The following is a 12,853-nucleotide window of genomic DNA, read 5'->3' as shown; positions in this document are numbered from 1 at the left end:
TGAGGGAAAAAGGACAAGAATTGGTTTTGACTAAAATAATTAAATAACTATCAAAGGACGATCCAAAGCTCGCTGAGGATTGGTCACTTGTGAATAGTTGGAAGTATGGTATTGGATGGACCATATCGACATTATTATGAATAGATAATATTCTATTAAGAATGAGTTGTCATATGGAAAATATGGAAATGTTTCCATATTAGGAGTTGGATATTGAAAATCTATGTCTAGATTAGAAACTTTTATGCAAGAAGGATGTTCAAAGGAATGTACTTTGAGTGAGAGACATCATATCTATAGAATTGTTTCTAATAGAGATTGGCCAAGTCTTGATGATTTTGAGCTGTGACTTTACGAAAGGATCATTGCATAAAAATGTTAGAATCTAGCAGTGGCAAGAATTTGATATTCTTACACTTGTGATAAGGATTGGGAATTGTGAAATGAGTATGATTGGAAATGTGTTCATTTGATCTATTTCACAAAGTAAGGACCATAGGTAAACATTGTGTGCATGCTAAGAGCATGGGACAAGTGTAGTAACAATTCAAGTAAGAAGTTGATTACCCGAAACAACAAATAATGAGTAATCAATATGGTGATTAAATAAAATGTTTTATTTATACCAAGAGTTTGGGGCCATATGGGATTAGTATTATTATTGTGTTTCACTTTGCATGTTTTGACTTCCTGAATAGTTAAATTGGTTCAGAACAATCAAATTATTCGAATGGACCACAATCGTTCATATGTTGGAAGTAGGTATGAATGAAGACTGTCATGAATTGGTGTGTGGATTGTCTAAAGTGTATTAGACATAAGCAAATGTTTGCTGCAACGTTCATGAGTGCTTATGAATATGATTTGAGCATTGGATTAAACCCACGCTCACTTGGATCACTTCATGGATTTTATCACGAGTGATTGGTGAGACGATAACATCTTATATTCTTGAAACCGAGATATGTGAGTTGTATCTTGCGAGTCGGTTACACATTGATAATATGTAAACACACCAGTAACTTGGTGTTATAAAACATATTGTTGTGTGTGATTTGGTAAGTGTGTGCAAGCAAGCATTGATTTAAAGTTTATCCGTTCCTTTTATCCAAAGTAGGATGAAAGCGATATATGTGGGCCCCTCGATGATTTAGTGATGACACCTAAGCGCTTGGCCAAGCCAGGACTAATTTGATGTGTTCAAATTGTAGCCTGTTGTCAGTCGTCATAAATCGGAAATCGGGAAACAGTATAGAGAGAATGATTGAAATCCATGTCTCATATCTACTTAGAGGCCTTGGACGATTTCTAATGGGTTTCCCCATAGAATTCGTCCACCCCTCTAATATGGAGTCCATTAGCCCAATATTCAACTATCACACAATTGACAGTTCTAGTCCCTTAAGTTTAATTAATGTCTTTTAGCCACAAAATTAATTCTTATTAATTCTTGACTAATATTAATTAAATAATATGATTTCTCCTTTAATATATTATTCTCATAATATATTAATAAATCATAATTAATCCTCTCTCTCCATAATTCATCCTATCAAGTTGCTTTGGTGAAGGCAACCCAAAAGGACCATGCACCATCGGGTCAAGTACATACCAAAATAATTATAGACTTAGACACTAATCCAATAGTCTCCCTCTTGGATAAGTCTAATAACTATTATGCGTATGACTTCAGATCCTGATTTGCAATTATTGCTTTCAAAAACCGCTGTCAAGTGTGATCTTACCAGATACGCGTGTCCTTTAGATAAGGGATCATATATTCCTCTATTCTAGATATCGAGTCCATGGGTTGCTTAGGGCCTAAGCAGTCAAATTAGAGTTTCCTTGTTAGATAACCCTAATAGCCTCACTATTTAAGGATCCCTAGAGCACCAAAAACGTGGTGAAGTGATTCCTTAGGGTTTCTACACGTTTTTGGGTGCTTCCTCTCTTATCATTCTTCATCCTCTTGCTCTTGGTGTTTGTGAGCCATTAGAGGAGTGACATTTGTGACTCTAAGCTTTCTAAAGCCATTACAAGGAGGATTTGAGATTGTTATTGCTACATAACAATCAAGGTAAGATCTAAACTCCATTCATAAGTTAATATGATTAATTGTATGCTAGATCTAGGGTTTAAAGTCTTGGATGAATTGCATGTACAATAGAGAAACCTAGATCCAAGCATTAGGGTTTGCATGAGCACATAGGATGTTCTTATGGCTAAAACCCATCAGATATATCCTAAGTACCCTTGTTGTTTCATATTTTCCATGTTTTGGTGCTTCACTAGAGTCCTATCAAAGCTCTAGACCAAGACGACCTTCGTCCACCTCCTGCTTGATGATAGTATCAATCTCCAGTTAAGGCATGTTGGTAACAATGCATATTAAGAACCCACAATAATCATTGTACCGATCCTCTGGAAGTTCAAGACAAGTGGTTGAGACTAGATAAGTGGTTTTCCTTCTTTTAGGACTTCAATGTTTCAATTGTTCATTAAGTTGTTAGGTTCAACTAATAAAGTTGCAGTTTCATTGGGAAAACATGAATTAATAATAGTAAGCCAATGTTGGGTTAATCGGTTTGTTAGTCATATCTCACTTGCATGGTTGAAACTTTAGATTTAATAATTATTATTGTTTTATGTTTTATGTTATAGATAATAGTTTGTAGTTGAATTGGTATTTGCTTTGACCTGATTCCAAGGAGTTGTATGGGTCTTTTGGAAGAAAGTAGCATGGTTTGTTTCATGTGAATCTGTGAATTCACATGGGCATTAGGAAGCTATATATAGCATATATTGATATGAATAATAGGGTGTTTGTTAGTCCTCTATATTTTATCTGTTGATTTCACATACATATATACGTGACTAGTGTGTGTTTTTTCAAGGGCCTATTCCAACACTTGGTATCAGAGCCTGGTTGAACAGGGGAAGAGGGCAGGTTTGAGAGTCGTTTCAAGAAAAGGGGACCTCTGTTGCACGGTAGATGTAGTAGGCAACCCGGTTGCATTTAAGTGACGTAAGTAGCCAGAAAGGTGTAATGTCCATCCTTGATCAGTTTATTCGGTGTTAAAAGGAGCCTAACTAGAAGCGAAAAGACATGCAAACATGTGGGTTGTTTTTGGTTTGGCTTGTTTGCAGAAAAAGGAAAACGGAAAAACCAGGAGATTGTTTTCTTGACTGTGGAAGAGGACTCCAAGAACGTATTGGATCGGAAAAAGGTTGGGGTTGTCACAAGGAAAGAAACATATCGACAAGGTGGTGCTTCCGGCGGTAGGTTGTGGGTATGTTACTGGAAAATAGAGAGAGTAACCGGATATGCATGAGAAAACGAACGGAAAAGATCCATCAAAGCAGGTGGCTTTGGGTTTGTTTCGTTTTGCAGGTGAAAGAAGACGGGAAAAGCGGGTTGTTTTGTTTTCTTGATCGGTGGAAGAAGGCTCTCGTTTCATAGAAGTGTTGGTGAAAACGGATTATGTGTGGTGACAAACAACAGCTGGGTATGGAGGACTTTGGATGTGACCGAGGTGAAGGTTGGATATCCGGGAAAAGTCGGGATTGTATGAAGGACTTTGGATGTGACCGAGGTGGAGGTCGGGTGTCCGGGAGAAGTTGGGATAGTTCTAGAAGACAGGGATTCAACATTGTTGTTAGTGAATGGTATGAAAAAACCGATTAAGGGGGTGATTGTTGGGTTAATCGGCTCGTTAGTCATAGCTCACTTGCATGGTTGAAACTTTAGATTTAATAATTATTATTGTTTTATGTTTTATGTTATAGATAATATTTATTAGTTGAATTGGTATTTGCTTTGACCTGATTCCAAGGAGTTGTACGGGTTTTTGGAAGAAAGTAGCATGGTTTGTGAATCTGTGAATTCACATGGGCATTAGGAATATATATATATATATATATATATATATATATATATATATATATATATATATATGTGGGTAAAGTGAATATACCTAACAACCTTATATAAGCTTAGGTACCTAACCTCATCAGACTACGTCATTTTGCATTAAATTTTCATTGAAATCATCCAAGGTTCTTAAACTTCATCCTTAAACTTGATTTACTTCAAAAAAATTTGGAAATTCATCATTATATTTCTCCTATATCCTTTCATTTGTAGCGGTAGGATATGAAGTCCATCAGGTGGTATTCGATAGAAAGACGCGATGTAAAAGAAAGTTATTGGTGAAAGTCCAAAGATTTTAGAAGTAATCAAGTTATGGGGTTGAAGTTTAAGAACCTTAGGCAATTACAATGTAAATATGATACAAACCAATGTAGTATTTTGGAGTTAGGTATATTCACTTTACCCTATATATATATATATATATATATATATATATATATATATATATATATGAATAATAGGGTGCTTTTTAGTCCTTTATATTTTATATGTTGATTTCACATACATATATACGTGACTAGTGTGTGTTGTGTGGGTTTTTTCAAGGGCCTGTTCGAACAACCAACAACTTAAATCTTTATTTCACTCCAAAGATGTCCAAACTAATTCAAAGCTAGAAACATATATATCGACATTTTCCGTGCATATTCCAGAGCTACATGAAATAATGTGCAGGAAGACGAAAATTAGATAATGTTCTGAAAGTTGAGAGAATAAGCAGGTTGAATAGCAGATTATCAGGTGCTTTGTGCACATTAACTAATATAGATTGTAAAGCTAAACTAAAGTTGCTCAATACGACCAATACTCCATGCCAGAATAAGCAGTTTTACTGATATCTACAAATAAAATACAACATAAATTAGTCAGACTGTGTAATCAAAGAAACACTTGATTTATCTTTTAACCCATCCAAAGTTCTTTTTGCAAGCTCTGATACAATTCATTGTAGAACGACAAGCTTCATGGGTTGGAAATGGCTATCCGATGTGCCGGATAACAAGACTGACCAACAAATAAGGTGCAACTTAATAGAAAGACAAATGGGCTCTTCATCATTTTGTTGGTGAAAGATGAAAGGCACATAGAAGGAACCTTAATTAGCTTCTTCATGTTTTCAACAAGCTTAGGAAAACATGATGAAGACCTTTAATGTATTCATTATCTCTTTAATCTTACCTGATATGCAAGTCATTGAAAGAGCTGATCAATAACATCATTATGTGATAATAAGTTGGCACCATACATCATGTCTACCTTGTGATTTAATGTTAATTTCTAGTAGTGATTAATTACTGTTGGCCCCCTCATCATACCAATCATGTAATCCACCTACCACCTCTAGTTGGTGACCTTGACATCATCAATAACAATTCGATTATTTCTATTACATAACCTACTTTTGATCTTTCATCTGCTTTCTTCCTTGTTGTGTTAGACTATTACTGTGGTAATTGGAGGCATTTATGATGTTATGATGTGATTTACAGGTGATTGTGAGCTCTGATGTGAGTCACACCCTGTCATGACTCATGGTATAGAGGTGGTGATTTCCTTTCTTGTATAAATACAAAGTGTAGTCATATGAATTAGCTAAAGTTCATATAGAAAGCATTCTCTCTCAATATTCGATGTATTTTAGGGTATCAAAACCTAGGGCAAATTGGAAGGAGATCTCACCATGATATGCACTCATCTTCAGGTCATTCATTCTCCTCCCTTTACAATTTTTTTCTGGATTTATGTTGTAGTGTAATCACAATCATAAGTTCAAAGTCACTCGGACTATAAAAACTGACAAGGAGTCGAGATATCTATGTATGGGTTTGTTAGATGTCTGTATGTGTGCCATAAAATATTGATAGAATACATGGAATTATCATGGATCATAAATGCCTTATAAAGATCATTTTCCTCATGCCAAAAGTTTGAGGAATCTGTTGCAACTTTTGTAGTTAGCAATTGCACCAGATGATCTTTACTTTTTCTATAGGAACGATTTCAGCTGCAAACGAAGTCCAATGCCCTTTTATCGAAAATGAAATAATATTGTATGATGGATTAAATGATGTGGTCTGCCTCAATAAACTCAAGGAAACATATCCCACTTGTGTACATAACCCTCCACCATAATCAGGCTCTGGGGCTTCATTAGAATCCTGCCAAATCACATCTATTTTTAGATGTCCAAAAAGGGTAACAACACGTATTAAGAACCCACAAAAGTCATTGCACCAATCATTTGGAAGATGCAGTCTACACGTGTCGGCATCGTACATAACATGTGGGAGATGCTTTGTAAATCTTTTTCCCCTAAAGGACCTACCTACGAACCCCTTTGGAATCTGCTATGAAATAGAGAAACTGATAAAATGATCTTCAATAGCTAGCATTCCCCTGCCATGAAAATTTGTGGTTTTACAGAGAATTGTTTATTATATTTTACTATGAGATAATCACCTCAATATATATACAATGATAAGCCTAAACATGGAAACTAGATCAATCTAAAAAAGGAAAACTAAATCAAATCAAATCACTCTAATTCAATTATCCTAATTTATATCCTAAATTAACATACCAGCTGTATATTAGATTAATATTAACTTGAATATTCTACACTCCCCCTCAAGTTGTAGCATAAATATCATACATGCCCAACTTGCTTACAAGAAACTCAAAACTAGGTCTGAACAATCCTTTTGTTAGAATATTGGCAATTTGTTCTTTTGAAGTGACAAATGGAATACAAATAAGCCCTGCCTGGCTGCCTCCATCTTCTCTTTTATAAAATGTTGATCAATCTCGATGTGCTTTGTTCGGTTATGTTGTACCGGATTTTGTGAGATACTAATTGTTGTCTTATTGTCACAGAACAGTTTCATAGGCAACTTAATGTCTTTCTTCAAGTCTTCAAGAACGCGTTTTATCCATAACAACTCACAAATTCCATTTGCCATGGATCTAAACTCGGCTTCTGCAGTACTCCTTGCTACAACATTTAGATTTTTACTCCTCCAAGTCACAAGATTCCCCCAAACATATGTACAATATCCAGAAGTTGATTTTCCATCGAAGGACCCTCCCCAATCTGCATCTATAAATGATTCTACATATATGCTATCACTTTTCTTGAAAAGTAAACCCTTACCTGGGCAACTCTTTAAATATCTAAGTATCCTATATGTGCCAAGTAATTCTTCATATGGACAATGCATAAATTGACTAACAAGACTCACAGCAAAGGCAATATCATGCCTAGTGTGGGCCAAGTAAATTAGTCTTCCAACTAATCTCTGATATTGTTCCACATTAACTGGAGTTCCATCTTTAACAACTCTAAGTTTTTTATTTGGATCAATTGGAGTATCGGCCGACTTACAAGCACTCATCCAAGTATCATTAAGTAGGTCTAGAATGTATTTTCGTTAAGAGACGATAATACCCTTTTTAGACCTAGCAACTTCCATACCAAGAAAATATCGTAATTCTCCCAAATCTTTCATTTCGAATTCTTTGGCCATCTTTTCTTTCAAAATTTCCAATTCTTCATGATAATCACCGGTGAGAATTATATCATCCACATAAACAATCAATATAGCTATCTTTCCTTCTTTTGAAAGCTTGGTAAAGAGAGTATGATCGGATTGAGCTTGACAATAATTTTGCCCTTTTACAAACAAAGTGAATCGATCAAACCATGCCTTTGGCGACTGCTTTAAACCATATAATGCCTTTTGTAGTTTGCATACGTTGGAGTGAAATTTTTCTTCAAAACCTGGGGGAGGTCTCATATATACTTCTTCTTCTAGTTTTCCATTGAGAAATGCATTTTTTACATCAAAATGTCTTAGACTCCAGTCGAGATTTGTTGCAACAGATAACAAAATTCTCACAGTTTTAAGTTTAGCAACTGGAGAAAATGTCTCCTTGTAGTCTATCGTATGTCTGTGTAAATCCCTTGGCTACAAGTCTTTCCTTGTAGCGTTCAAGGGTACCATCAACTCTAAATTTCGAAGTGAATACCCACTTACAACCAACAACAGGTTTTCCTTTTGGTAACTCTTCAATTTTCCATGTCTGATTCTTCTCGAGAGCTTGCATCTCCTCATAGATAGCCTTTTTCAATTCGGGTTGGATAGAGTGTAACGTCCCAAAAATACAGGCCAAAAATTTCATTTTTAAATACGTCATTATTAAACCAACAGTGTAATAAAACATTTGTAATATCATGTCATGTCAAACCCAAAGTGGAAATAATCAAACATGTTATCATAAAACAATATCAGAGTGTAATCCCAAAGATCTCATGTGCAGAAAACCATAGTGTGATGCGTTGCGATCAAGCCGGCTCCTTTCCTTTAAACACGAAGTACCTGAAACCAAAACTGAAAACCGTAAGCACGAAGCTTAGTGAGTTCCCCCATCATACCACATACCACATAATCATATAACATACATATACTGTCAGGCATATCTGGGTGCCCGACCTACCCCTTCGGTCCTCTTGACCGGATACTGCCTAGCATATCTGGGTGCTGGACTCCCCTTCGGTCCTCTCGACCGGATACTGCCTAGCATATCTGCGTGCTGGGCTCCCCTTCGGTCCTCTCGACCGGATACTGCCTAGCATATATGAGTGCTGGCCTCCCATTCGGTATCTTTCAACCGGTAACCGGGGACTATATCACCCCCTAACACTACCACATAAAAGCATAGCATAAACACATAAGTCATATACTTACTGCCTAGCATATCTGGGAGCTGGCCTACCCCTTCGGTCATGTCGACCGGTAAGTGGGGACTATTTCACCCCCTAACACTACCACATAAAAGCATAGCATAAACACATAAGTCATATACTGCCTAGCATATCTGGGTGCTGGCCTACCCCTTCGGTCCTGTCGACCGGTATGTGGGGACTATTTCACCCCCTACTACCACTATCACATAACATCATATCATGCTAGCACATAAACATAACAGGTAGTAGCAAACATAGACAATTATCACAAAGACAATCATCTAACAACAACTCCTACTGGTGGGCCGGCATTGTGGCCGTAGACCCACCGCTACTGGAAGGTAACTCACCTCACACTGCTGAAGTCCCGTAGACACAATCCCACACTGCTAAAGTCCTGCAGACTCAACCCCAGCTGCTGGATGACAGATTCCCGATCTATCAATATCAAAACATCACCCAATTAATAATTGGTTCCCACTACATAACCATAAACACTTACTTTGGATAATTACATTACCCCAAGTTTGGCTTACTCAAGCCCAAGGCCCAGTCCGTAGGCCCAAAGTCAATTAGGAATCAAAGCCCAACATATGGCCCAATTTTCCAAATTGGGCCTAGGCCTATACATGGTCTCATTCTAAGGCCCAACATCATATACTCATTAAGACCCAAACCTTGGCCTATCTATGGCCCAATTTTCCAAATTGGGCCCAAGCCCCTTACATGGGCCTTACCCTAGGCCCATTAAATTACTCTAGACCATTTGCTTGATCTTGGATAGTCCATTTAATAACCCAAATCATCAAGGCCCAATAGAAAGGCCCAAAAATAAACCCAAGTGAAATTAGGGTTTCACATAAAATGATGATTAGGGTTAAGTTTCCTACTTAACCCATTAAGGACTTAATCCATTAAGTCCATTATCGCTTAGATTAATCTTTGCCAAAGTTTATTATTTAATATCTCAAGTTATTAAATAATTCTCGTGTGTGTGTGACCCGATTAATTCTTAAAGTTAGGGTTTCATTGGCATTAGGGTTTTCTAAACCCTAATTAGGGTTTCCAACCCAATACTAGCCCATCAATTAATTTGTTGGGCTTTTAGATCAATTAGGGCTTTATTGGGCCTATTAAGCCCACTAGAATATTATTAAGCCCATTAAGTCTTATTGGGCCCATTAGGGCTTCCTAGGGACCATTAGGGTTTCAAACACCCTAAACGAATCGAACTCAACGAGGCAAGCACACCGCCACCCGACACGGCGGCCGGTGGTGGTTTGATTTTTCCTTTCATTATTTCAATTTGTAACTTACACTTTACAATGATAAATCTCAAAATAAACACACACACTAAACAAAATAAACACACAAAGTACGGTGGTGCACGGTGGCAGCCACCATGGTTGGCTGCCATGGTGGTTACCGGTCAAAAAACGCACCCTCCCTTGTTCAGCAATACCAAAATACGCGAACTCATGAGCTGAACACGAAAAGAAACACACCCATCGGAATCATGTGGTGCTAGGCGACGGTGGCAGCGACTTCACGGAGGAACAGCCGCATGCCGGCAACAGAAATGAAGAACCCAACAACAGCAAACTCGACCGGTCACGACGGTTCTTCTCCAGCTACGCACGATGGCCATCGACTATAGAAGGTCGGCCCGCTTTCAACCGAGAACGGCGGCTCACCACGACGTCTACTTGGACAGAAGGTGGCGATGGGCGCTGACTTCATCTTCTTCACATAAGCGGTGCAACAGCAGAGACGGTAACGTTCGGGCTCGACAATGCAAACGGCGGCTGATGGCGTCGGTTTCGGCTTCATCGACGACTACGCAAGGCAGCGGCAGCGACTACAGCGGCGGCTCGGAGCAACACGGCGCTGGACTATTCTGGTGCTCCTCCGGCGATTTGCGACCTCGACAGCGGAGTAGCGGACGGCAACAGGTGGTGATCGGATCCTGGGATGCAACGGTGGCTGGGGGAACTCTCATATCGTGGTGGCGGCTATAGAAGTGTATTAGATTTAGGGTTGCTCAATGAAATAGTCTCCAACGGGAATGGATGGCACGGGTTTAAGTCCCGTGACCCCATTCAAACTTTTAACGAATTTGGCAACTCTGGTCCCTCCATGCCCCTTTTATTCAAATGTGATCCACATTTTACCTTTTTAACCCTTTCCATCTAAATACATTACAAAGTAGGACCGAATTTTACTAAAACAACCCCTCCTCTTACAATTCTTTTCAAATGAAGTCCCAATAATTTACCGAGTGGTCCCTATCTTCATAAATAATTATAAACTTAGTCCGGAACTTACACTTTTAATCGCTGACTTCTAAAATTGTGACCTATAGCTCCCCGAGACCAACACCTTGCTATATAATTATTTATTTTAGGCTACTATTGGTTCATTAATTTATTTATTTATCAAATAAATAAACAGGGTATTACAACTCTCCCCCACGTAAATTAGATTTCGTCCTCAAAATCATTCCTTACCATTCCTTACACACCCAATCATTCTAGTAACATGGTCACAATCCTGGGCACACCCTAGCCTTCCTAGGGTAGCCATGACCAATCCTCGTAAAGCCCTATAATCCGTAGATGAACGAATTTCTCGCGATAAGGTAACATTTACTCGATCTGGATCTGCTGTCTCGAGATGTTCTGAATCCCTGGCAGACCATTCATACTGAATCAATATCGTTGGACCCAGTCCACTTTATCCTTCAACCGGCTACTCAATTTCTTGTAACTCGAGGTTCCCATTATAAAACAGGATCATAGACCTAATTATCTCTGCAGATCACTTGTACCTGGCCAAGGACCAGGTACTCCTGTTGTAAGTGACTTGTCACTCCCCAATAAACTAGCTATTCCGTGAGTACTTGCAACCCCAAACACCAATACTAACACTGCCCAGACGCTGAAACTGCCTGAACACTGAACTGCCTGAAATAGTATGCTGCCAAATGGTTGCTTCCCACAAGCTACCGAGACCTCCTGGGTCTCAATTCACTCGCCAATCATCTGAAATATTGGGTTTCGACCCGGCTGCGGAGCCAAAGGACTCCCACTTAGTCGCCTCACACGACTTCTGAACGAAATCCTCCATTGGAACTAGTTGCAACTAGTTATCATGCCACTGTGACTCTAACAGCTTTCTGATCTAACCGATCGAATCCATACGTCAAATCCTATCACCATCAAATCCAAGACTAAAAGTGATTGCTACCTAACCGATGGTAGCCTTATATCACAAGCAACCTGATACGTTCCGATGCTTTCTGGATCCCATAACTATAGTGGCACTCCTACAGTTCTATCACTTGCTCAACCTGATCTAATCCTTCTGAGTAATTCTGAAATCTAATCCGTGGATTCCCATAACCTCACTGCTACACCCGAATTGGTGGGTACTACTGTTCCTTTCGCATTCTAACAACACGCTCATGTCATCTACCAACCTAGTGAATACTACGACTACACCGTCAGAATCACAACACCTTAACACTATCTGCCAACCTGGTGAATGCTACGACTACACCCGCAGACTTACAACACCCCTCACACGATCTGCTGCTAGTGAATGCTACGACTACCCCCCGTAGTCTTACAACACTTCCCATGATAACTGACTGCTAGTGAATGCTACGGCTACCCCCATAGTCTTACAACACTTCCCATGATAACTGACTGCTAGTGAATGCTACGGCTACCCCCGTAGTCTTACAACACTTTCCATACTAGGTCGAAACACGCACTCGACCTAACATAGAACTGAACTTGAGTCCTAACCGGAACTCAAATCTGGTTCCCGAAACCTGTTATCACATGACCCCATTGTATCAGTACCGTACCCATTCACGTGATCAAAGCGTCACAGCAAACCACGAAATCATCTACACCCTCTGGCAAGGTGAGAATCAGTTCCTCGCACAACCGATGTCTGAGAGTCTCGAAGGTTGCCTGCTGCTCAGGCCCCCAACGAAGGTCGGATCAAAGGAACCTCAATCTCGGGGAAGTCTCGTATAAATCTCCGGTAATAACCTGCTAGACCCAGGAAACTCCGAATCTCAGATGGAGACCTCGGAATCTTCCACTGAATCACGACCTCTATATTGGCCGGATCGACTAGAATACCCTTCTGGTTGACAAGGTGGTCAA

The sequence above is a fragment of the Lactuca serriola genome, chromosome 8, assembly GCF_051521515.1.
Source record: "Lactuca serriola cultivar US96UC23 chromosome 8, Lser_US96UC23_V15, whole genome shotgun sequence".
NCBI classification, from domain to species: domain Eukaryota; kingdom Viridiplantae; phylum Streptophyta; class Magnoliopsida; order Asterales; family Asteraceae; genus Lactuca; species Lactuca serriola.
This window is presented reverse-complemented; position numbering follows the sequence as displayed.